Source organism: Myodes glareolus, chromosome 15 (assembly GCF_982192425.1).
Source record: "Myodes glareolus chromosome 15, mMyoGla1.1, whole genome shotgun sequence".
Classification (NCBI taxonomy): domain Eukaryota; kingdom Metazoa; phylum Chordata; class Mammalia; order Rodentia; family Cricetidae; genus Myodes; species Myodes glareolus.
Genome location: NC_142040.1, coordinates 38,354,822 through 38,382,584, shown reverse-complemented (window position 1 = coordinate 38,382,584; position 27,763 = coordinate 38,354,822).

Genomic DNA, 27,763 nt, shown 5'->3' with positions numbered 1-27,763 from the left:
GTGGAATTAGAACAAGAAACATTAGTTGGCTTTAAAAGATACACCCATCAAAAAAAAAAAAAAGACATATATCTAGCAAAGGCACATGCATCTATCTGAATTTTACAAATTCCCTCAGTGGGGTGTGTCCTTTATGCTGTTTAGATATGATAGCACAGTGCCCATCTTAGTTCTGAAGAAGACAAAGATGTCTGCATCCCAGCCCAGAGCCTCGTGTGTTCCATGTCTGAGCAGGTTTTTCCACTAAGGCAACCAGCAGTTACTTGTCAAACATCTAAATCCATTCTAACATTAGCTACCTGGCTTTTTACTTGGGTTCTGGTGATCCGGACTCAGGTCCTCTGCCTGTGTCAGGCACTTTGCCCATGGAGCCATCTCCCCCACCTTTATTTATTTATTTTTACATGTATTTATTTTATGTGTATGAGCGTTCTGTCTGTGTGTGTGTATATGTACCACATGCATGTCTGGTGATTGCAGTGGTCAGGAGACATCAGTTCCCCTGGAACTAGAGTTATACATGATTTTGAGCCATCTTGTGGGTGCTGGGAACCAAACCTGGGTTCTCTGCAGGGGAAACAAGTGCTCTAAGCCCTAAGCCACCTCTCTAGGCCCTCTTTTTATTATAACAATCCCACTATTCAGAAAGGAGAAGGAATGTATGAAAAATCGGGTACAATCATCTAGCTTCTGTAGTTAGCAACATTTTGCTCATCTTTGTTTTATGTACTTACTTTTTAAAAAATCTGATTTTTAAAATTGATTGTGTGTCCCTGTCTTGGCTGTGTCTGTGTATGTCTGTGTGTGCGTATACATTCACACTGTGGCACTGGTTTGGAGGTCAGAGGGCAACTTCACGGACTCAGTTCTCTCCTTCCACCTTTGTGGGCCCAGGCTTGCACAGCAGCCCCCTTTTGGCTCTGAGTCATCTTACCAGTCCTGCACGTTTTCTTTTTAATATTTGAATTAATTACTCATGATTAAATGTCAGGAAATCTTAAAGAAATTTCATATGTCAGTAAACATACATAACTGGTCAAAGCGGTGAGAATAAGCGGCTGTTGAACACTCAGCCGTAAATGGGGCCTCTGGATCCTCACCTCCAGGGCTCAGGGAGCATCGCAGCAGGGGCAGAAGGAAAGGAAGAGGAAGAGTGTTGGGAAACCCTTTCGTCCGGTAATAACACAGAGCCATGGCACCCACACGTCTGTGATTACCCACACAAGACCTGCACAAGATGGCAGCCCATCGACATTTCATCGTGGAACGAAGGGGCTCAAGAGACCCAATCCATGCCCGCTGTAGTCAGTTAAGGGTTGGTGGTGGCGGGAGGGACATTTTCTTCAGTGGTGTAGCAACTGAAAGATACCCAGATGGCTGTAGATAACCCATCACCCAGGCTCAGGTGGACAACCCTAAGGAAGCCAACAAGTGATTTAAAAAAAAAAAAAAAAAAAGACAAGAAACTAGAAAGATGATTCTCAGGGGAAAATGGGTGAAGGGGACATAAGAGTAATGGGAAGAAAGTGCAATAAAAGTGCATGCCAGGCGGTGATGGCTCACGCCTTTTTGATCCCAGCACTTGGGGAACAGAGGCAGATGGATCTCTGAGTTCGAGGCCAGCCTAGTCTACAGAATGAGTTACAGGACAGCCAGGGCTGCACAGAGAAACCCTGTCTCAAGGAAAAACAAAACTTAACAACAGAAAAAATGTATACATGTGTGAAAATAATGAAACCCATTATGTAGAATTAATATACATAATGATAAAAAAAGAAACCACAGAACACTGAACAGCACTGACTCCATGTTCCCACTAGGAAACTTCTAGCAGCTCAGTTAATGCACAGCTGGCTACTCTCTCAGCTCCCCCTTTGCTCTCTTCCATGGGAGTCGAGGCGTGGGTCCTGTTATCGGGGATCCGGTCCACGTGTTCACAGAAGACTTAAAAGGAAGGGCTCACAGAGATTTTCCAAAGAGCAAGAAAGCCTGATTCAGAGCATAGTCACAGCGCAGATTATGGAAGGGTGTGCTGTCAGGAACGGCAGTAGACCGTCTTATTTACGGTTTCTATGCTGGGATAAAACACATGACCAAAAGGCAAGTTGGAGCGGAGAGGATTTGTGTGGCTCACACTTCCACATTGCTGTTCATCACTGAAGGAAGTCGGGACAGGAACTCAAACAGGGCAGGATCCCAGAGGCAGGGGCTGATGCGGAGGCCATGGAGGGGAGCTGCTGACTGGCTTGCTTCACATGACTTGTTCAGCCTTCTTTCTTATAGAACCCAGGACCATTAGACCAAGGATGGCACCACCCACGATGGCGTGGGCCCTCCTCCATCAAGCACTAATTAAGAAAAATCTCTACAGACTTATTTACAATATGATGTTATGGAGGTGTTCTCTCAACTGAGGTCTGTCCTTGAACTTGGGGTGACATTTTTTCAGCTAAACTGGAAGCTAGGAAGTCCCAGGGCTACTCCTGCCTCTGCCCCTCTTTGATATGGCTTTATAGTCACTTGTGGGATGCCCAGTTCTGGTATCTGAATTCAGGTCCTGTGGTTGGATAGCAATTGCAGGAGAAGTTAAATGCACAGTGGGAAACAGGCCATGAGCTAATAGAGCTGTTCTATGCTTTTGATGCTGCCTTTTCTCTTTAGAATAAAGTTGATAGGGTCATCTAGACTGTGAAAGCCACAGATAAGTGCATCCCATACAACACCGAGCCAGAGAACAATTTATTTAAAACACAACAGGGAGCCAAGAATCAGTTAAAATGACAATACAAGAAAGTAACCAAATGGCTCTCCTAAGACACACTGATGCTGTCTCATATTTTAACTGTGACAATAAAGGCATGAACATTTTGGGTCACTAAAAAAAAAAAAGTCAGTCTTAGCCAGATGGTGGTGGCGCACACCTTTAATCCCAGCACTCGGGAGGCAGAGACAGGTGGATCTCTGAGTTCGAGACCAACCTGGTCTACAAGAGCTAGTTCTAGGACAGGCTCCAAAGCTACAGAGAAACCCTGTCTCAAAAACCAACCAAACAAAAAAATGTCAGTTTTAAAAACTAAATTACAGATCTCAAACTTAAAGATCTCTTTTCTCTTGGGGGGGGGGGGGGGAAGCTCCCAGAAGCACCCTGAATACCATCACACTACTTGTATTTAAGGTTGAGTTCAAATGATGGTCGTAGGGACCCTAAGAGCCTCCTCCTTGGGTCTTCAGGAAAGCCGCTCAGCCTAAAGGTCAGGCCAGACTTTGAAATGTTCACTTTAGGCTGATCCTCTCCGTTAAGACACTAAGCTAACTCCTCATCAGCATGCTGTAGGGACCATATTTGGACCCCGGAGATGCTGAAGCTCTCCTTTGCATGTCAGGACCTGTCGACGCTTAAAATAGATAGATAGGTAGAAAATAGTCAGACAGACAGACAGACAGACTGACTGACTGACTGAATGATAAAGCCGAGAGAGGTGGCACACATCTTTTACCCCAGAACTCTGGAGGCAGAAACAAGTGGATTTTCTTGAGTTCCAGGCCAGTCAGGGCTACATACGGAGACACTGTCTCAAAAACAAAACAAACAGAAAGCCTGCATGTGAATTAAATACTCTTACACCTGAGTTAAAATAGTCCCCCACCTCAATGCACCTTCCCTTCCAGACTCTGTTAACCAATATAAAACCCACAGATTTAGTTAGGCTTCTGACATGTTTTCTGGAGACCTGAATCTCATAGAAGCATCATGGAACTCTTTTCTATCAACTAACGCATTCTGGATGGAAAATGGCTATGAGATGCCTTTTCAGGGCCAAATGGCTTCTTAAAGTTGAAGGCTAGTAGTCTAGAGTCAGACACGCCTGGCTTCAAATCCTGCTGAGTTACTGCCAGCCCCTGTGACTCTGGGCAGGTTACTTAGCTAGTGTGAAGCTAGGTGTCTTCTCTGTAAACCTGGAACAGAAAGGATTCCCGCCTCACCCAATCACGAGTGGAATTTTAATCACAGGTGACTATACGACAAATTTCCTGCAACCCTAGTGACTCAAAACAAGTTACGGACTCACAGTTCTGTGTTCGGAGCTGGTCTAGGTTGGGTGGTTCCACTCAATTTGGGGTTCCTAGGCAGCTGCAGTCATGAGCAGACTCAGCTGCTATGGCTGGATGATTCTGGCTTACTGGCAGCTGGACTAGCCAGGGAACACCTGGACACTGGCTGGGTCAGGCTCTCTTTCCAACTGGTTTTTCCAGTGGGGTAGCTAGATTGCTTACACAGCAGAATAGGGTTCCCTTGAGTGGAAGTTGCTGGGAGTTTGAGGTCTGAGCTCTGGAATCCACCTTTGCTAGAATTTGTTGGTTGAAGGGTCATAGCTTTCTTTGACTCCCTGCTTGTCAAAATGACTGAATGTGGCATCGGCCACAGTACTCACCATTGCAACGCGGCATTGCAATCAGCCCTAGTGTCACAGCCAAGGGACAGTTCTGCTTGGCACTGCACTATGACCTTTGGGCTTTCAGACTTCAAATTTTTGAGTTTTAAAAAAATTATACACACATACATATATTCCTTATAAAGTTGGCTTTTTGGTGATGGTATTTTACTTTTATTATCTATTTATCTATCTATCTATCTATCTATCTATTGGTTTTTTTGAGACAGGGTTTCTCTGACTGTCCTAGAACTTACTTTGTAGACCACGCTGTATTCGAACTCCCAAATGCTGGTATTAAAGGCGTGTGCCAGCATGCCTGGCAAGTTTTTGTTTAGTTTTGTTTTTGTTTTTGCTTTTTTTTTTTTGAACATCAGGCCAAGTCCAGAAGATAACCCATGTATTAATATTATGTATTTATTACTATTTTAAGAATTCATATTATTTTAAATTTCTATGTATGTATGTTTTGGTATGGGTATGTGCACATTAGTACCGGTGCCCTCAGAGGGCAGAGGAGTTAGATATTGTGGAATGTTTTTTTAATATTTATTTATTTATTTATTTATTATGTATACAATATTCTGTCTGTATGTCTGCAGGCCAGAAGAGGGCACCAGACATCATTACAGATGGTCGTGAGCCACCATGTGGTTGCCAGGAATTAAACTCAGGACCTTTGGAAAAGCAGGACCTTTGGAAAAGATGGCTCTTAACCACCGAGCCATCTCTCCAGCCCCTGGAATATTATTTTAAGATGTGTTGCATTTGTTTATGCTGTGGAACATTTGTTTTAATGATGCAAAGATGTACTGCATTCTTTCATGTTGCATTTGTTTAACTCTGTGAAGCTGTGTTATTGTGCCCGCCTCAAACACCTGATGGACTAATAAAGCGCTGAACGGCCAATAGCGAGACAGAAGAGAGGATAGGCAGGGCGGCAGGCAGAGAGAAGAAATAGAAGGAGAAAAGGAAGGAGGCACGAGATTGAACAAGGAGAGGAGGACAGCAGGAGCCAGCACCTAGCTACACAGCAAGTCACGGAGAAAGTAGTCAAGAAAGGTATACAGAAATAGAGAAAGAAAAGCTGAGAGGCAAAACAGAGATGGATAATTTAATATAAGAAAAGCTGGCTAAAAACAAGCCGAGCGAAGGCTGGCCATCTATAAGTAAGAATGAGTCTCTGTATCATGATTTGGGAGCTAGGTGGCGGGTGGCCCAAAGAATAAAGAGTTCAAAACAAACAACAACTTGGTGTTCCAGATACGGTTGATGTTACCAGTAGCTGTGAGCTGCCTGACCTCAGTGCTCAGACCTGAGCTCAAGTCCTCTGCAAGTGCTCTTAGCCTTTGAGCCAGCTCCCTGGCTCCTTAGCACGTTTTTTAGGTTGGGTTGTGGACCCAGGGCAGCTTAGCTCTACTGCTGCTATGACAGGCCCAATAGAAGCCAGTCAAAGAACAGGCCTAAATTTCAGTTTACTCTGAGATAATACCTGGTTCTGGAAAGACCACAAACTGAGACCACCCAGGCAGCACCCAGAAATGAACCAATCAGCAACCAAGGGAAAAATATCTACCATTCCAACCATTGTAGACAGGATCACCAGATGTCCCTTAGCCCAGCACATACCTACCCCTTTCACCAGGACACCCCTGGACACATGTCAGCCAATCAAGGATCCTAAACCTTGAAAAGTCCCCTCACCCTCAGCCTCTCCTATGATAAAATCCCCACCCCACCCAGGCTCAGTGCTCTTTGATTGGACTGCTGGTTGCGTTGGACACACAGAAGGTCCAAGCTCAAGCCTAAATAAAGACTTTTTCTTTTGCATTTGAGTTCGGACTTGGTGGTAGTCTTCGGCGAGGGGAGGAACCTGACGATCTGGGCAAAACAGGGTCTCATGTAGTCCAAGATGACCTCCTTCTTACTTTGTCTCTAAGAGTGAGCTTGAATTTCTGATCCTCCTGCCTCCACCTCCCAAGTGTTGGGACTGCCGGCTCGCATGCACCACCATGTCCAACTCCTTAGGTTTTCATTTGTTTTGTTTTGAGCCATTGTTGCCACAATTATCTGTTGCTTTTATTATCTTTTCAAAGTGGCTGATCCTGCAGGACAGCATATGCTTCTGTCGTTTACTCTGTTTTCTCTCCTTTCGCATTCAATCTCGGTTGCTGGAAACGCAGTTAGGGAGATCTCACAATCCATTGCTTACTGTTGGTTAGCTATAGAATCTTTTTTTTTTTTAATTTTAGTTTTTCTCAGACTAGATACCAGGAGAACTGCCGTGTTCAGTATAAAGAATAAAAGAATAGCCCTGTTCTAGTCCTGTTTTCTTCTTCTTACTCTGATGAGTTTGACAAGGGTCATAAATATTCCTACACGGGGCCTCAGCAAGTGAGGCTCTGACACCCAAATTCAACCCCTGGGACCCCTGTGTTGGAAGATGAGAACTGACTCCCTCAGATTATCTCCTGAGCACACATAAACTCAAGTAATATACATACACACAATAAATTAGTACGTGTAACTTCTTTAAAATCGTGGGTATACTGAATTGTAAAGCATACAGGGTTTTGGTTTTGTCGTTTGATAGTTTCATAGCTTATGTAACTCAAGCTGGCCCCAAACTTGCTGGCTGGTTGAGGCTAACCTTGAATTCCTCAGCCTCCTGTTTCCACCTCCTGAGTGCTGAGATTACACACAGTTTAGTACTCTGCTCTTAGATATTTTAAGTTAGACACGATATTTACTCTGTCCGTGATAGATATACAGCTCTCAGAATACATACCAGTGCTTTCTAGTTTCTTCCTTTTCCCTCAGACTTTCATGTTTTTATTCTCTCTGTCTGAGTGTCTGTCTGTCTGTCTGTCTCTCTCTCTCACTATCACTCCTATCACTCCGTGTGTGTATGTTTATTGGTTCTAGCTGCATAGCATGCCACGGTGCACGCATATGCGCACACACACACACACACGTTTTATATAGCCGTCCCTCCAATAAGGAACACCTGGTTCGCCTGTGACTCACCACTACTGTGAACTTGATGACCATCCTTCTGTGATTCTCTTTGGCATGTGTATACAGAGCTATGCACTGGTTCTCACTGACTGATCAGAACATCTCCAAGAACCACAAACCAGTCCCACCTCCTGTGTCCTTTCCAAGTTCATGACACCACTTTTCTAATTTTTGACAGTCTGGTAAGTGTCAAATGACACAACATTCATTTAATGTTTGTCTGCTTCCGAATGAGTCGAAGTGGCCTTTAATTATTTGTGTCGATCATTTTGGACTTTGCTTGTTTCTAATTTCCAATTCTTGCTTTAAATCTCAGCATTCAGAAGGCAGAGGCAGGCAGATCTCTGAGGTCAAGGTAAGGCTGGTCTATAGAGTGAGTTCCAGGACAGACAGGGCTACACAGAGAAACCCTGTCTCAAAAACCAACCAAACAAACAAACAAACAAGCAAAACAAACAAGAAAAATGAATAAAAAATAAATTTTCCAATTCTTATCTTTTTGCTAGCCTTTTTTCTAACAGATTTCCAATTCTATTCTTATTGATTTTCGAGAGTTCTTTGTGTGTTCTACATCTAATGTCCCAAGTTTTAGACATTACAAATATTCTCCAAGTCAATTTTCAGTTTCTTAAGTTTTTTTCTTATTGAACGGAACAAAATCATCATCTTTCATTTCATGTTGGTATTTTTTAGTTTTGTTTTTTTTTTTTTTAAAGAAGTTTGACTCCTGGTTCAGACAAATGACATTCTATACTATCATAGGCAGTGCGTTCATATTGAAACATCTGCCGATTAATAAAAATGACAAGATCCAGTTTACTTTTTCTCAATAAAACTATAAAGGGAGTGGTGGTACACGCCTCAAATCCCAGCACTTGGGAGGCAGAAGCAGGTGGATCTCTAAGTTCAAGGTCAACCTGGCCTACAGAGTGAGTTCTAGGGCTACCCAGTAAGACCCTGTCTCAAAACAGAAACAAAAAAAAAAATCTGCCAGCCAAATTTTTCATGCTAAGAAACCATGTACACCTGCCATGGTTCTGCGGTGCCACCTTTATGAAATGCCAAGTTCCTGTTCCCTTCTGAGTTCTCCTTTCTGTTGCACTGGTCTATCTGCCTCCCACTACAAACTGTAGGGGGAAACTGTTTTCTTTCCCTGACTGCTCAGACCTGAATAATCACATAGAAACTATATTAATTATAACACTGCATGACCTATTAGCTCAGGTTTCTTAGTGTCTAACTCTTATATCTTAAATTAACCCATTTCTATTAATCGGTGTGGCCTACTGGTAAGGTTCTGTCTGGCAGCTGGCGTCTTTCTCCTTCAGCAGCTACATGGCATCTCACTGACTCCACCTACCCTCTCTCTATATATATCTTTTCCAGCCTGGCTATATTCTGTCCTGCTATAAACCAAAGCAGCTTCCTTACTAACCAATGATTATAAAAGATTCATAGCAAACAGAGGAGAAATCCCACATCAACAAACTCATTGTTACCTTTCTTTTATTGATTTTTTTCAAAGTAGAGTTTCTCTGTGTAGCTAACCATCTTGGTACTTGCTCTGTAGACCGGGTAGGCCTGAAACTCTGAGATCCACCTGCTTCTGCCTCTGAGGACTGGAGCTAAGGGTGTACATCACCACGCCCAGCCTCTTTATTATTATTGCTACTGTGACTTTGATTATGATACGATTAGTTTTATATTTGTATTGTCTTTGGTCAATTCTTGAATATTTTCTGTAAAATTTCTTACAATTTATTTTTCATCTTTGCAATATGAACAGTTTACCTTATGCACGGGGCACATAATTATTAGCAAGACTTTCTTAAGGACGGTAGTGGCAGAGTTAACTATTTCTCAATTCTAAGTGGAAGCTGAAGCCACACTTCCCTCAAGTCCCATGAAGCCCCTTGAACCTCTGAAGTTAGAGGATAGAACACCCAGGCTTGAGCCCACAGTAACCCCAACTCTGTGGTTGGTTCACCTGTTGGTTGTAGTCTTCTAGCGGTCAGGGCTGATGGCCCAGCTGCAAGTGCTACAGCCATCACAGCCGTGACTCTGGGCTTTGCACTGGGGCACATACTGGGTCATGCCATGACTGCAGGTTTCAACGGAAGTAGTAAGGTTGAACCTATGAAGTCTGCTCTTGTTTACCAGGAGGCTGAGGAAGCCAGACTGGCGCAATAGTAGCAGTGTGGTGTCCCTTGTTTTAGAAATAAAATAGTGTTGAGTGTGCCAAAACCCAAGGTGACAAAGCTCTATCAGGGTTTTGGTAAGGGACTCAAACATGCAGACTTGCAGGTGGATTTGCCTAAATGAGAAATCCAAATCGAAGAACTGGAAAATTATAGCTGGCCGGATGACTCAGCAGGTAAAGTACCAATGAGTCAAGTTTGATTCCTGAGACCATGGTAAAAGGAGATGTATGTGCTGGTTTAAATGAGGATGGCCCCCCATAGGATCATATGTTTGAATGCTTGGTCCCCAGGTGGTAGAACTGTTGGGGGAAGAATTAGGAGGTGTGTCACTGGGGGTGGGTTTTGAGGTTTTCCAAAGCATTCCAGTTAACTCTCTGCACCTCCCACCTGTGGGCCAGGATCTGAGATTTCAGCTGTTGCAACCACCATGCATTTTCTCTGCCCTCATGGCATTTTCATGCCCTCTGAAACTGTGAACCAAGTAAACCCTTCTTTAAAAAAAAAATCTGGCATTTTTTTTTTTATTGCTGGGTGCACAGTATGCTGGTAGGTTATGCTGCTGACCCTCAAATGTTATTCAACAATTCCTTGGCCCTTACTGATAATTATATTCAGGGCTAGTTTGGGTCTTAGCTTAGCAGTGATCCCAACATCACAAATATTGAAGGACTTTGACTTAGTTTTAGTTGTCTTTCTCTTGATCACTCTGAATTCTTTTTTTTAATTTTTCCCTTTATTTACTTATTTTTTTATTTATTGAGCTCTACAATTTTCTCTGCTTCCCTCCCTGCTTCCCCCTTCCCCCATCAATCCTCCCCCAAAGTCCCCATGTTCCCAATTCACTCAGATCTTGTCTTTTTATACTTTCTATTTCCCATGTAGATTAGATCTATGTAAGTCTCTCTTAGTGTCTGCATTGTTGTCTAAGTTCTCTGGGATTGTGGTTTGTAGGCTGGCTTTCTTTACTTTATGTTTAAAAACCACCTATGAGTGAGTATATGTGATAACTGTCTTTCTGTGTCTGGGTTACCTCACTCAAAATAATGTTTTCTAGTTCCATTCATTTTCTTACAGAATTCAAGCTGTCATTATTTTTTTCTGCTGTGTAGTACTCCATTGTGTAAATGTACCACATTTTTTTTATCCATTCTTCAATCGAGGAGCATTTAGGTTGTTTCCAGGTTCTGGCTATGACAAACAAAGCTGCTATGAACATAGTTGAGCATATGTCCTTGTGGCACGAGTGAGCATCCTTTGGATATATACCTGAAAGTGGTATTACTGGGTCTTGAGGAAGGTTGTTTCCTAATTTTCTGAGAAATCGCCACACTGACATCCAATGTCATCCAATGGAGCTTGCATTCCCACCAGCAATGCAGAAGTTAAACCCCTTCTTTTATAAGTCGACTTGACCATGGTGTTTTGTCACAGCAGTAGAAAAGTAACTAAGACAGGAGAGAACCAACCCCAGAAAGTCATTCTTTGACCTCCACACACATACTGTAGCACATGCACACCCTCACTGACACGTATGTCATGAACACACACAATAGGAACACATTTTTTTCAAAATTATTTTCAAAGTACTTTCTTTAAAGGGTTTTTTTTTGTTTTTTGTTTTTGTTTTTGTTTTTTTAGTTTTTAGTTTTTCGAGACAGGGTTTCTCTGTAGCTTTGGAGCCTGTCCTGGAACTAGCTCTTGTAGACCAGGCTGATCTTGAACTCACAGAGATCCATCTGCCTCGTTTTTTTTGTTTTGTTTTGTTTTGTTTTTGTTTGTTTGTTTTTTTAGATTCTATTTCTAGTTATGTACATATGTGTGTGGGAGTGAGGTGTGTGCAGGTGTCAGTACTGGTGCCAGTGAAGCCCAGACAGCAGACCTCATATTGCCAAGTTACAGGTGGTTGTGAGCCTCCTGACATGGGTGCCAAACTCAGGTCCTCTGCAAGAGCAGTGTGTGGGTTTTTTTTGTTTTTGTTTTTGTTTTTTTTTTTGGTATTTCAAGACAGAGTTTTTCTGTATAACAGTCCTGGCTGTACTGGAACTTGCTCTGTAGACCATCCTGGCCTTGAACTCATTGAGATCTGCCTGCCTCTGCCTCCTAAGTGCTGGGATTAAAGGTGTGCACCATCACCACCTGGCTTAAAAAAAAATACTTTTTACCTATTGTGGTAACTCACTGACCCTGAACTCCCCTTTTGTCATTATTACTTTTTAAATTGTGGTTCTGGGAATCAAATCTAAAGCCTTGTATATGCTGGGCCATTGTTCTACCACTGAGTCAAGTCCTTCAAATGCAAATTCTTATATAAAACATAGTAGTTCTCTTTGGAGCCTATATCCAACCAAAAGTTCAGATTCATGTTTGCATATTCAAATCCCTGCAAGTGTTCAACAAGACGAAAAAGCTTTTATTTCTCAGTCTCTATATACACTCCTTCAAGAGACATTGTGATTGACAGCTTCAGGCTAGTGGGCTAGGGGTGGGGCTGAATAGTAAAGTATTTGTAAAAGCTTGGATTAGATTCCCAACACACACACACACACACACACACACACACACACACACACACACCCCACACACCTCCCTCTTCAATGTACAATATAGGTAAAGTGAGACTTATAGGAAGCTACCATAAAAACCCAAATTGGGCTGGGTGGTGCTGTACGCCTTTAAACCCAGCACTTGGGAGGCAGAGGCAGGCAGAGGCGGGCAGATCTCTGTGAGTTAGAGGCCAGCCTGGTCTACAAGGACAGGCTCCAAAGCTACAGAGAAACCCTGTCTTGAAAAAACAACCAAATTGAAGAGTAGGGCATCCCAGGGCAGGGGTTCACATTTCTAGATCAAGAGTCTAGAGTAATGTGATAGTTTCAGGCTGGGAGCTTCAAACTTAGACAAACCGAATTTGAAAGGGATGAGACCTATCTAAAACGAATGCTCACACGGAGAGTGTGTTGATGTTCCTGTTCCTGTGAGAGGTGTGAAGAGAAAGGGTTCGTTTTGGATCACTGTTTCAGAGGCTTCAGTCCATGGTCGCTTGGCCCCGTCTCTCTGGGCCTGTGGTGACACAGTACATCACAGCCGTGTTACAGTGAAGAATGCAATCTGCCTCTGGGTGGCATGCCATTGCTTCCTCTCTTAAGAATTCATCCAGGTGTCCCGCAGGACCGTTAGGAAGTCGGGACCACCTTAAGCTATGCTACAGAGATGGAAGCAGTAGCCTTTCAATGATATGATGTCCTTTTCTTTCCCAGAATTCCCACTCCCTAGTACAGCCTCTCCTAAGCCACTATGACCGTCTGCTCTGTCTGTCTTTCTAGGTTTCAGCTCAGAAAACAGCACCTTTCCCTGTTTCCTCTCTGTCTTTTTCTTCCAGATGCCGGCCAGAGCTTAAGCGTGCTTTCCCTAATACTGTGGGCATCTTTATTCCTTCTCTAAGGCTCCCTCCCAACCATATGGCTGCTTGTGCTCCCTGCGCCTGACCTCCATTCCTGCTTAACTCAAATAGCATGCCAATTTCTCTTTCTTATTTCCATCTTCCTCCTTCGAGCAGCTGCTGAGACTTACAGCTTATTGCCCCGGGGGTTTTCTTTTTAATTTAAATTTCATTTTATTTTATGTGCATGGGTGTTTTGCCTGCATGTGTGTCTGTGCAGCACTTGCATGCCTGGGTCCCTGGAAGCCCACGGAAGGCACTGGATCCCCTGAAACTGGAGTTCCAGGCATTGTTTTCTTTCTTTTTCCTTTTTAACTTTTTATTTTATTTGCATGAGTGTTTCGCCTGCACATATGTCTGTGGACCAGTTGCTTGCCGGGTGTCTCACAGGCCAGAAGAGCGCATGGGGTCCCCAGGTACTGGAGTTAGAGACGGTTGTGAGCCACTGTCCCACCTTAGTGGGAACTGGGGGTTGAATATGGGTCCTCTGGAACAGCAGCCTCCTGACTGATGAATCACCTTTCCTGTGTGCTGTGTTCTGACTTCTCTCTCTCGCTCTCTCGCCTCTCTCGTCTCTCTCTCTCTCTCTCTCTCTCTCTCTCTCTCACACACACACACACACACACACACACACACAGGCACATGTGCCCCTCCCACATACAATCAATAAATAAATGAAATAGGGGGGGCATTGTAGAGATGGATCTATAGTTAAGAGCTCGCTCTGTAGAAACAGAGGGGGCGGGATTAAGTTTTCTACAGTGGAGTGTCACTGGGTGTATCAGGCACACGTCAGGGCAGCCCCATGCCCAGCCATGGCTGGCCAACACAAAATGAACTCCATGGTTTTTTATTGTTGCTCTGAACTTTTTAATGTGTGTAGACTTTGGGTTTTTGTTTTGTTTTGTTTTGTTTTTTTAGTATTTCAATTTCTCTTATTGGTCTTTTGCTTATTTGTGCCAATTTTCAAGTGTGTGTGTGTGTGTGTGTGTGTGTGTGTGTGGTGTCTCGTTTGATTTTTTTTGTTTATTTTTGAAAGAGGGAGAGAGAATTAAGGTTAGATGGGTGAGAAGATGGGCAAGTTCTGGGAGGAACACACACACGCGCGCACACACACACGCACACTCACGTGCCCCCTCTCCTTGCTCTCACCAATGGTTTAAGAGATTAAGCTTCCCCCTAATCTCACAGGAGGCTGGCTGGGTTGCTCACTGGGTTGCTGCTGCCTCGCTTCCTCTGCCAACTTCATTCCTCCACCAGCCAAGTCTGAACTCTTCCATCCCAAAACCGCCTCTCTGCAGGACTGTCCTGGATGGGCCAGATTCCTTCATCATGATTGTCTGTGGCTTTTCTCAACAGTGCAGGCAGCTCTTGGTTGCCCTCTTCTGGGGTGAGGTTCCCAAGCCAGCCATCACTGTCAGCCAGCCACCCCTGAGTTCCAAGATCCCAGTGAGGAGGCTGCTGTCATGGGAACTGTCCTTCACTTTATTCTGCTGCTACAGGACCCAGGCAGGGCTATTTTACCCATGACTCTATTGTTTTGTATCTCTCTGGGTTTTTGTTTGTCTGTGTTTGGAGACAGGATCTTGGTTTGTACTCAAGACCAGACTTAAACTCTGGCTCATCCTGTCCCAAACTCTGAGGGGCTGGGATTGCAGGCATTCACCCTCGTGCCAGGTTTACTCATTTGTTTATTTTTTAATCTCATAAATGCTGCAGCTATTTTTACCCACAAGGAAGGTTTGAGGAGGGATGCAATGCTAAGGCCTTTCAGATAATAAAACTTGAGTGGATTCAATAAAAACTGCTAACAGCCAGGTGTGTACGTCAGTGGACCCAGGGTATTCAAGGCTGAGGTAGGAGGCTGAGGATTTGAGGCCAGACTTGGCTCAAAGTCAATTCAAAAACTGCCCAGGAAGAGACCTTATCTTATAAAAAGAAAAGAAAAGAAACAAAAAAAACCCGCAGAACAGCAGCAACAACAAAGGAACAGATAGATAGCATTTGGCACTGTTGGCGAAATTGCCTTTTCTAAAAATGTGAAGAAATTAAATGAGCTGGGTACAGTTGGGAGGTGGAGGCTGGAAGATGGGATTCCAAGGCCTTCCTGGGCTCCTTGAGACCTTGTCCCAATCTCCTCCACCACTACCCTCAAAAACTAAAATCGAATGAAAAGTGAAAAGCAAAAATAAATGAAAACGTCACATATGGAGGCAATGGGGGTAAAGAATATTATTATTAGTTTTGTTCTTTTGAGACAGGGTCCCTCTCCAGAGCCCTCGATCCACTGATGCACAGCCCTGGCTTTTTGTAAACGAGGCTGGCCTCAAACTCATGGAGGTCTACCTGCTTCTGCCTCCTTGTGCTGAGATTGAAGACGTGCACCACCATGCCTGACCTTGACATCATTCATAAAAGAACAGAAGACTAAAAAATGGAAGCTGAAGGGCAATATTATTAGCGCTTGAACAGAGAAAGCAAGCTTCGCATCCTAGCAGCTGCCTGGAGGAGGAAGGTGAGGAAGGTAAAGAGAAAAAGTCCTGGTGCTCCAGCTAAGCTGTCGCGAAGGTCAGACACCGGGCAGAGAAGTGGCCACGTGGGTGACAGCGTTAGAGACGTAGTTTAAAGCAAGCAAGCAAACAAAAAAGACACGAGAGAAGGGAAGGGAAAGGTGTCTAGTCAGGATCAGGCCCTAGAAAGGTGAGCAGAACCAACAGAACCTCCTGGCATCAAGCAGGTGTGCCTGATTGGACAGGAATCACAGGTTGAACAGCCTGTCATCTCATTACATGTCCAACTATGACTTCTGTCTTTTTGGCATAGCTGCAGGTGAACGGGCGTTCTAAGAGGTAGTCCCTTAGCCAGTGCGTTGACCTGTCCAACTAGACTATTAAGTCCCTAGCTTGAAGCCAAAGCTTGGTGAAATCACCAGACTGGACCACTCCAGGGGTAAAAGAAAGGTTTATTTTATTGGGGATCCAACTGCCGAGGCTATGGGAGGGAATCAGGGAGAAGATCAAAATGGCGGACAAGTAAATGAATTTTATACGACAGTCAGCAGGATGGAGGCCTTTGAGCTGACTCAGGCTTTTTGGATTGACCCGGAGCTGGATGCTCTTGCCCAAGGTAGCCGACCTTTGAGTCTGGATTAAGGAAGGCCCCTAGTAAACAGAAACCCACCTTAGGCCCCTGTTTATCCAATTACAGTCTTTCTGTTTACCCAGCCAAAGTCCTTCTTTTTGGGACTTTGTCACCAGCACCTCCATTTGGGTGGGGTCTCTTTGGACCTAGCACCAGCCCTGCCAGAGACCGTGTCTGCTTGACCAGAGGAGTTCTTCCTTAGTACGCCTTTACAGCTACCATAAACTTCATCTCAAAAAAGAAAGAGAAATTGAAATAAAAATACCCCATATAGGTTACATTCCCTAACCACTAGTAAATATCTCCAACAGTTTGTCTAGGTGTTGGAGAGCTGGCTCAACAGTTGAGAGCACATGCTGCCCTTGGAGAGGATTGGAGGTCAGTTCCCAGCACCCATTTCAGGTGGCTCTGACGTGCCCTTCTAGCCTCTATAGGTACCTGCATGCATCTGCACTCACACACACACACACACACGCACACACACACACACAATTAGAAACAAGATAGATTATTAAAACCACAAGTTACATATTTTCAAAAACAAATGAGAATTTTACATAGGAAGAAATCACCTTATGTTCACATGGTCGATGGTTTTTTTAGAAGCCCACAAGCAGTTAAATACTTTTTTCTTTGTATTGATTTTTCCACCATAACATCTTCACCCCAAAGCAAGGATTCCTTTTTAACTGATTAACAGTGTTTTAAGAGAGCCAAGCATATTCTAGCCAGTGCCTTTGTGCGGCAGGCAGCTGCTACAGTTTCAGTGTAGCGGATCCCTACAAAACTCTCGCAAGCGGCCTCACTCGCCATCTGTTTTTCTTTACACACAATAGGGTCATTTAATTTCCTTTCACAACTTTGTTTCCTCTGTGTGCATACCAAAATCTGTGATTAATTCTCTAAGCTACATGACCAAGGAACTCAGGCCTAACCTCGGGTGTGGAGACATAATTGCTTTCTTTGATCATCGGCCTGGTTTTCCACAGGCAGAATTCATGGGTCTATAAGGCATGGAACTTCCTTGTTCTTATTTTCCATCCTTGGCGCATCTCACATCTAACCAAGGGAAGGTGACTTCTAGCCATTTTTTGCCTTTTTTTTTGTATCTTTTGTTAGAGCAATCGGCAGAATAACCTAGACCATTTCCCTAATCATCTTTACTGTCTTAAACACCTTTATCTCAAAATAAATAATTGTTAAATGAAATAAGTTATCATTAAGCAGAATTTGGCTTAGGATTAGGACAAAAATTTCAAGTACTTCCAAAATGAGCCTCAATGTACATCTGCCATTTAATGCTCGTTTATGCAAGGTGGCACTCTTTAATATGTAATGGCATATTAAAAACCATAACATCGAGAAAAATTATAAAGTCAAAATATCAAGAGATTTGGAGGGGCTGGAGAGATGACTCAGTGGTTAAGAACATATACTTATTGTTATTGTTGTTGCTATTATTATATTTGAAGAGAGAAAGGGTTTCTCTGTGTATCTCTGACTATCCTAGAACTTACTCTGTAGCCAGGTGACCTTGAACTCAGAGATCTGCCTGCCTCAGCCTCTGGGTGCTGGGAGTAAAAGTGTGCACTACTACCAGTTTAAATTTCTTTCAAAATAAATTTTGGAAAACACTAAAGATTTATGTCCTATGTTATTATTCTACAGAAGAGTGTGGATGTCAGGTGGTGGTGGCACATGCCTTTAACCCCAGTACGCGGGAGGCAGAGGGAGGCAGAAACTCTGTGAGGTCAAAGCCAGTCTGGTCTACAGAGTGAGTTTCCAGGACAGCCAGGGCTACTCAGAGAAACCCTGTCTCAAAAAAAACCAAAAACCAATCAATCAAATCAATCAAGCTATCAATTAGTGTGGGGAGCCGTGAAGACTGCTCAGTGTGTAAAGATACCTATCACACCTACCACCAAACCTGAGTTCAGTCCCTGTGACCTAGATAGAGGAGGAACCTGTCCTGGAACTAGCTCTTGTAGATCAGGCTGGCCTCAAACTCATGGAGATCCGGCTGTCTCTACCTCCCGAGTGCTGGGATTAAAGGCGTGCGCCACCATTGCCTGGCTCAAGAGACCAATTCTTACAAACTGCCTCTGACCTCTGTACAGGTACCATGGTATATGCCCTCCTCATAAACAAATACTCAGACAAGGCAACTCACAACTGTCTGTAAGTCCAGCCTGGTGTTTGTGTTTCTCTGACTTCAGCTTCCAGCATTCCAGGATTACAGGCTTGCCCCACCACTCCTTCACTGTTAGAACAGGGAGCCTGCGAGGGATCTTAGAGCGTCAGAGCTTCTGAAATTCAAGCTTTCATGAGATGATCAGGTCCGGTGGCCTCAATTCACGAGCATTTTCTTTCTTTTTTAAATAATTTCTTTCAACTTTATTTTATGCGCATTGGTGCAAAAGTATTAGATCCTCAGGAACTGGGCTTACAGACAGTTGTGAGTTGCCTTATAGGTGCTGGGAATTGAACCCAGGTCCTCTGGAAGATCAGCCAGTGCTCTTAACTGCTGAGCCATCTCTCTAGCACCCTAGTGGTTTTAAAAGTATACTCCAGAGTTCCCTTCAGTGTGGGATCCCAGAAGTCTGTGAGGGAGAGATGGGTAGGAACGAGAGGTGTGAGGAAGTTAATGGGGCCCATGGGCCACAGCCCCACTCAGGGCTGGGCCTCAAACAATCCGCATGGTGATCTTGGGATTCGTGAGGGTGTTTCTGATTGCGTCTCAGACACCTACTAGTGAGCTGACATTTACCAGTATTACTTGCAGGTTTCCATACTAAGGAAGGACTGTGGATCTGTACTTCCTCTTTTATGAGAAACATTACCAAGACACTGCTAAGAAAAACCAAACAAAACCAGAAACCCCAGCAGTAATGCCAGGCAGTTATATTGTGGGTCAGCACAATACGTTCAGTTTTACATCTGCTTTTCAGTGGTTCCAAGATGTCCGACCTTCCCATGTGCTTTCTATGAAACTGGACAAGCACTTCCATGTTAGCTGAGTCTACCAGTCACCGCTAGTCTTCTACAGCAAAGGAGAAAACACAGACTAGGCATTAAAGGGAGCATTAGATCTGTAGACTTGAGACCCATTCATCTAGAGTAAGAATGTTTTGAGTCAGCCTAGTGAGTGGTATATACTTATAAATCCTCACACTCAGGAAGCTGAGGCAGGAGGATTGTGAGTTTGGAGACAGCCTTACTACACAGTGAGACCCTGTTTAACAAAGGTAACAAAGAAACAAAACAAAATGGTTTTTTTCTGCTTCTATTTGTTGTTTTTTGAGACAATCTCCCCTCGACACTTGCCTTGAACTTGATCCAGGGTTATCTTAAAGTTCTTTTCTTTTGATCTCCACCTGCTGAGTGCCACTTTGACCTATTTAGATCTTATAAGAACGGAACTCAAGGGCTCCACCAATGGTAGACAAGCAATTTACCAACTGATCTATATCCTGAGGTCCCCTCCTTTTACACAGAACCGTAAATATTTTCATAAGCAGCCCATGCTTAATTGGAACATGGACTCACTTAGGAAAACTATGTAGAAGATGAGATCAACTTTACCCTTCCTGGTCGTATTATTTAAACCCTCTGTGTTGAATGGCTCCTGTTTGCCCAGGACAAACCCCTGGGCATGATCCACAATCTTTGCTTCCATTTCAGAGTGTGGGAGGGTAAGATTGGTCAGGTAAGTGATCTGTACTCTGAGTGCTCCCCGTCTCCTGTTCTACCCGCTCTTGAGTCCAGAAATTCTGTGTCAGGCTGTTTTGTTTTTGTTTTTTGAGACAGGGTTTCTTTGTGTAGACCTGGGTATCCCGTAACTCACTCTGTAGACCAGGCTGGTCTTGAACTCAGAGATCTGCCTGCCTCTGCCTCTTGAATGACTGAATCAAAGGTCTACACCACCTATTTCAGGCCTGTAAGGCTTGCTAAGAGAAAGAGATGTTTTAGCTATTTTTCACCCCAAACCCACTCCTAATTTCAAGGTCATATTGCCTCCTAATGCTTCACTGGGGAGGAAGGTGCAGGGAGAGAGAGAGAGAGAGAGAACACGAGAATAATGAGAAGAGACACGAAGGCACACACACACAGTTGTAATCTGATTCTGGTGCCTGTCCAGATTGGACAGATTCCTAACGCTGATTCTCTTCTAGTGAGTGTTGTCTCTATACTTCCCCACGTGGAGACTCCCTAGTCCTCACGTCCCTTTGGAGCTAATTGTGTGGTTTGCTCATCTGGAATCCCAATATTTGGGAGTCAAGGCATATACTGGCTGGTTTTGTGTATCAACTTGACACAAGGTGCAGTCATGAGAGAGGAAGGAGCCTCAACTGAGGAAATGACTCCATGAGATCCAGCTGTAAGGCATTACAATTAGTGATCAACCACCCATGGTGGGTGGTGCCATCCCTGGGCTGGTGGTCCTGGGTTCTATAAGAAAGCAGGCTGAGCAAGTCAGGGGAAGCAAGCCACAAGCAGTACTCCTCCATGGCCTCTGCATCAGCTCCTGCCTCCAGGATCACCCTATTTGTGTTCCTGTCCTGACTTCCTCCAGTGATGAACAGCAATGTGGAAGTGTAAGTCAAATAAACCCTTTCTTCCCCAACTTACTTTTGGTCATGATGCTTCATTGCAGCAATAGAAACCCTAAGACAAAGCAGAAATTGTTCAAGGACAAGCTGACACTCCACACAAGGTTCTTTCTCCAAAATCCAAAACTCAGCAACAGAGACATTCGTGTACTGCAATAGCTTTGAGAACAGCATGCCTTATCTTTCACTGGCCCCTGGTCCTCAGGAGTTTCAATGTCTCACTTTATGCTGGAGTCACTACACCCTACTAGTGGTCATCTTGAAGTTAAAATAGAAACTCATTAAAAAAATATTAATTAAAAGGAAAAAATTCAGCACGTATTCCCTAAACCAACTTTTTGGTGTAGGCCGAGCTCAAACCAAGTCAACAGAACCTTGAGAACTCCAGCACTAGATTAGGTAGGTGTCTTGTATTCTCAAAGATCCAGAAACAAATGTGGAGCTCTCTGAGTTGTTCTGTTCATGCCCTTTGCACTGGTTTGAGGATGACTTAGTGCTAATTCTTCTTAAGAATTAATTGCCAAGGATCCGTGGGTAAAGGGGAGACGATTATTTTATTAGTTACTTTTCTATTGCTGTGATAAAAGTCTCGTAACCAGAAGCAACTGAAGGAAGAAAGTTTATTTTTGCTTATGGTTCTGGAGGGAGAGTCTGTAAGAGCAGAGAAGATATCGCAGCAGCAGGCTGGAACTGGAATCTGAGATCAGATCTCAACCCAGCTTAGGAGGCAGAGAGAAGTGGGACAAAGCCCACTCAAAGACTGATCCCAGCAACATGCTTCCTCCATGAAGGCTCCACACCTGGAAGGTTCCAGGACACCACCCCCTCAAGAGCATCACCAACAGGAGAGCAAGGATTTGAAGATGTGAGCCTTTGGGAGACATTTCTCAGTCAAACCGTCGTCAGAATACTATTGTTGATGTTTAATTGTTATCCCTCTTTCCCCCCCAGAATTAGACTTTTGTTTTCATAAATATTGATGGAGATGTAAATATCTTTAACTCGCTGTTGAATTCTCATCATTTAGGTCAGAGTAGGGCATCAGTCCATCTAATGGGTAGAGGAATGATGACATCATCACTAAATGAGCAGTCTGGATATTAAGTTTAAAAACAACACAGAGAGTCTGAATAAGATTCTAGGAAAACCCCAGCCCTCCCATTTTGTCGTCTCATTCCTGCTTCTCTCTCAGTCTTTAATCCGCCAACTTCTTTTGCCATCAAAGCGATTGTCCTTTTCACGGATTTCCACCTCTAGTTCACTACATTTTCCACCTCTAGTTCAGCTACATTTGTCCTGTGCAGCAGAGAAGAGTGTGGGGTGCAGGGAGATTTCCAGGGGTTTGGCTCGGATCCCCTCCACTCTGCTAAGGTAAAAGACCTTGTGCCCTGGAAGATGGGAAAATTGTGGAGGAGAGATTGTTTCCTTTTCAATTTACTTTCCACAAAAGGCATCGTGCTCTGAGGGGAAACTTCTTCACACACAGAATAAGTGATTGGCTTTCTCCTTTCAGGTAGCCGTGCAGCTGATACCAAATGGGAGAAAAACGCCAGTGGTGTTGCACACAGTTCCGTCGTCTCAGGTGACCAAACCCTTTACCAAAAGCTCAAGGTCTTCCTGGATTCCTCTGGAGGTCACAGATGAAGGAAAACATGGCATGGTGTCAGTCACCTTCACATGGAAGCTCTGTGTTCACAGGCACTCCCTGGAATGAGGGTGGCAGGAACTCAGCACAAACAGCAAAGCCCTGAGCAGATTCTATTTGCTTGGATTACTGTGAAGTCCAGAGGTCACTGCTTCCGGAGGGACTCCATCCAGTTGCTCAAAAGATGTTACGGCTCTGACTATGTCTGAGAATTGCACAATAGCAGAAAGAAAATTCCAGGGTTTTGGGTATTTTTTTTCTACTGGAATTTCCAGATTGTTTTTTCTGCTTTAGTGACCCCAGTAGCAAGAGAATGACTCCTCAATGGTCTATATGGCAAAGCAATAGAGAAGGTTTTGGCTGGTGTAGACTAAGTCATGCACCTCCAAACCAACATGGTGCTGTGGAGATGTCCTCTTTTGGTGAGGTGTTCTAATGTCCCTTTGCACACCTGGATCACGGTGGGTACGGGGGAAATTGTCAGTCAGATGCAGTAAGCCTCACCCACAACTCTCAAACGAGTTCCTCAAGACACTAGCATGCTAGGGCCTGGAGAGATGGCTCAGTCGTTAAACGAACCTTCTTTTGGGCCTTCCAGAGGACCTGGGGGTCTGTTCCGAGCACCCAGCCAGACAGCTCACAGCTGCCTGTATCTCCAGCACATCTATCCATGTGTACACACACACACACACACACACACACACACACACACACATACACTCATGCTCACAGTAGAAAAATTAAAACAAAACTTTAAAAAAGCATTCTAAAACCAAATAGGTGGTACACACATAATCACAAAACTCAAGAAGCAGAGGCTCCCTGCAAATTACCTGAGGGTACAGCCTAGTGGTAAAGAGCTTGCTTAACATATGTGAAAACCTGGGTTTGATACCATTGTGTGGGGGACAGGAGAAGAGAAGGAAAGAAGAGAGAGAAGAGAAGGAGAAGATGAGAATGGGGAGAGAGAGAGAAGAGAAGGAAGGAGAGAGAGAGGAGAAGAGGAGGAAGGGAGAGAGAGAGTTCGTATTTTTATTTCTATCGGAATCTCTTATGTACTTCCTTTAGCCGAAATCGTGATAGGGTTGTAGAGGCACCAGACTTTCTACCTGCTCTGTGACACAGATATTAGACTTTGCTTTAATAATGCTGTGGCTTGGAAAGAAAAAACAAGAGAGAAAATGGAATAAAAACAAGGAAGGAAAATAACCACAAACAATTAGATATGAAATAGTTGTACAAATGAAGTGTGGTTCTGAGACAACCTCAGTTACCCCTGGAGTGAACATTGACTTCCACAGTAACGTGGCATCCTGTTGGAGGCAGTGCCTAACTACTGACTGAAACAAGCAACCAGATCGTGGAATCCACAGATGATGCCAACATTTCAGTCCCCTCATGTTTCCTACTCCTTTCTAGAGTCTTTAATCAACATCGTTGTTAAGTAAAAACATTATTCTGTTTGAATTCAATTCGTGTTCTCTTACCTGTCAGTTCTGAAACGGAATCGCTAATAAAACTCAACATGTCTGAAAGCATTGGCGAACAAAGTCAGTAAAAGCCAAGACGTTTAAGTCTTCATCAAATGGATCATTGTTGAAAGGAAAAAAAAAATCAATAGAGTATAAATCTACAAGAGGAAGGTCAGGTGACTTCATGAGAAGCTTTGACTAAAGTGAAATCTAATCTAATCTATACATCATATATTATGTCTGACACATAGAGCACATATAAGGACATATGGCACAGTATTTAGGTTTTCTCTTTACATTCTACTTTGTGTGTTTGAGAGACAGAGTGGGAGTGTCTGAGGATGTATGTACCAGGTATGTGGATCAGACGACAACTTGTGAGGCTTGGTTCTCTCCTTCCACTGTTTGGGTCCTGAGGTTGAACTCAGGTCTTCGGGCTTGGTGGCAAGCACCTTGACCCACTCTGCCATTTCACTGGCCCCTAATTAGCGTTAATAAAGAGAATCCAGAAGACAATCTTGAAGTTAATGGATAGCATCAAGTATTTAAGTAAAACCAGAGCACAATTGAACGACCGAACAGGTGACTGTTGTATGTAAGGCCTGAAAAGGCAATCATAATTGCTAATTTAAATTAAAAAAAAAATAGGCAGTGGGGCATGGGCAGACGGCCTAAAATACGTGTAAAGATGTGAGTTTGGATCCCCAGAACCCGCACAAAAGCAGGGTGAGAATTGGTAGCATGAGCGACTGCACTCCCAGCTGGGACTCAAGGACAGGGGCAACCTCAGACGCCCAGGACCAGTTAGTCTGGAGTGCACAGAGGGAAATTACCAAGGAGACCCTGTCTCAAGCAGGGTGAAAAGTGAGGACCAACGCCCAAAGTTGTCATCTGACCTCCATACATGCTCATGCCTGCTAGCCACACCCAGGAATGCACACACACACACACACACACACACACACACACACACACACGTGCGCGCTTATTAGACTGTCATCTCAATTTTATAAGGTATTGGCACTTAGCAAAGGATTTTCTTTATCTTTAGCCAGGCCATTTTGCTTCTCAGATGAAGAAAAGTTTATTGTGTCCTGGCAAGACGCCGAAGGCACTTGTCGGCAAACCCACTGACCCGGTACCCACATGGTAGGAGGAGAGAACCAATTCCTAAAGGCTGTCCTTCGCCCTTCACACACGTGCTACATCGTGGGTGCTCATCCCAAGAGTGTGTGTTTTCTGTAGTGTCGTGGTTCCTTGCTTGTGTGGCACACTACATAAGTAGATGCAGGTAGTGATTTCTTGGTAAGATTAATAAAAGCGAGCTTGCTATGTGGCAGAGGGTGATCTGCAGGTTTTGATTTTCCTGCTCCGCCTGCCAAGTTCTGGGTTTTTACAGCTCTGGGACCAACCTCAGCGCTTCTCACAGACTAGGCAAGCGTTCTCTTGACTAAGCTACATCCCCAGACCCTGACAAGTCTCTGATCTCCTTAAAACCATTTCTCAACTTCCAGACTCAACTTTTTTCAGCTTACTCTCCTACCTACGTCCAGAATACTTTAATGAAATGTTTAAGTGTGATCATGGCTCTTTCCTATTTATCTACGGAAATACCTTACCCTCCCTATGTAAATGAACCGAAGGTTCTTTCCCTGAGACGGGAACAGATCAGAGCTGCTTAAGGTCAGAGTCTCGCCCATCTGTTCTTCTTTCCCTTTCAGGATCCCCATCCATGGAGAAGCATTCTCAGTGACTGTTTCCCTTCAGGTTTTTGTTCTTTCTTTGGAGACAGGGTCTATGTAGTCCTGGTGTCCTGGAACTTGCTCTGTAGACCAGGCTGACCTTGAACTCGAAGATCCACCTGCCTCTGCCTCCTGAATGCTGGGATTAAAGGCGTGGGCCACCAATGCCTGGCTTCTCTTAATTTCTTGCTTCATCAACCTCTCCCTGGGCGTTTCTTCTGAAATGGTGGTTTCTGGGACATGAGTCACTTAGGGATGACTCAACGGCATAACTTTCGTGGGCCAGTGATTGACATCAAAACAGAGGAAGACTCCAGCGATTTCCAAAATCAATAGGAGACTCAAACCCAGCCCTTTCCGGAATTGTGACGGCTCCTAAACTGGCAGAGCTTTCCTGGCACTGTGGGATTTCAGTGGAATCTTGGTTCTCGTCCCTTTGAATCTGTATGAAAGTCAAACGTCAAACTCACTGCATACTCAAAACCGGAGTCCTGATTTCCATATTTCATCTAACCTGTTTCAGACTCCTACCTCAGGGAATGCCACCAGCATCCACTCAGTGACTTAAACTAGAAAACAGTTGTTAGAGACTTTTTTTGTTTGTTTGTTTGTTTTTCGATACAATGTTTCTCTGTGACTTTGGAGCCTGTCCTGGAACTAGCTCTTGTAGACCAGGCTGGCCTCAAACTCACAGAGATTCCCCTGCCTCTGCCTCCCAAGTGCTGGGATTAAAGGCGTGCACCACCACCACCTGGCTGGGACATTTTTTTTTAAATGTGTTGTTTTATCTTCATGAACATTTGAAGACAACATTCAGGGAATTCTACACACTATTTTTTGTGTAGGGGGGTGTGGGGCTGGTAATCAAGGGCCTTGCAAATCTCCAGCAAGCATTCTAGCATTGATCCTCCCCCCTTTTTTTGGAGCGTGATAGGTTCTTTCACTATGTAGCCCAGGCTGTCCCTGAACTCACAGAGCTCTGCCTGACTCCCATGTGCCGGGATTGCAAAAGTGAGCGAATCTGCCTGGATTTTTTGCTTTAAATTTTATTTATTGATACTATGTTTGCATGTACATAGTGTGTGTGTGTGTGTGTGTGTGTGTCCTGTGTGTCTCTGTGTGTGCATCCATGTGCAGGTGACATGCACAGGTGTGGAGGACAGAGGACAACTTTGAGGACTCGGTGCTCTCTTTTCACCTTTACATGTGTTCTGGGGCTCAGACTCAGGCGGGCAGGCTGGCATGGCAAGTGCCTGTACCTGATAGTCTCTATAGTCCTCGCTTTTCTTTGATTTGCTTGTTTGCTTTGATACGGGGTCTCTCACTATGTAGTCCTGACAGTCTGGAACTCACTGTATTGACCAGGCTAGCCTTCAGCTCAGAGATCTATCTGCCTCTGACTCCAGAAATGTGGGAGTAATCGCTGGATCACCACACCCAGTCCTCCCCACCCCATTTTTTGTTGCCGATTTATGCTCTCTAGGCTTGTCCCTAATTTGATTTGTAGCTGAGAATGACCTTGAACTCCTGATCCCTTCTGCGTATGCCCCACCCCCGCGCCGTGCGCCCATACCCACCTCCTATATACTCCTTTTAATTAAGTCCATATCGCTCCACTTTCCCTTGTTTTTTATTCTTTCATTAATTCAATTCCTCATGAGACCCAGAGTCCAGTCAATGAGGCAAATATCAAGTAAATACGTTTACACATAGATGCTATTTTTAAGCTATAATCAATGTTATAAGAGAGGACAAGAGGAAGGGGGAGGCTTCAGATCCCCTACTCTCGGGACTGGCATTAGAGCTAAGACTTGGAGTTTATCAGCTGGTGGTAGAAAATGGGAGAGCACTATGTTCCAAGGAGAAGAAACGGTTTGGAACTAATGAGATGGCTCTGGGTGGGACGGTGCTTCAGAAGCCTGGTCACCTGAGTTCCACCTCTAGGACATACATAAAGGAGGAAGACACAACCACACAAAGTTGTCTACTGACATTCACACTTGTGCTGTGGTTCACGCACACCTGTATAACACCCACGTGCACACACACACTTTTAAAAGGCAAA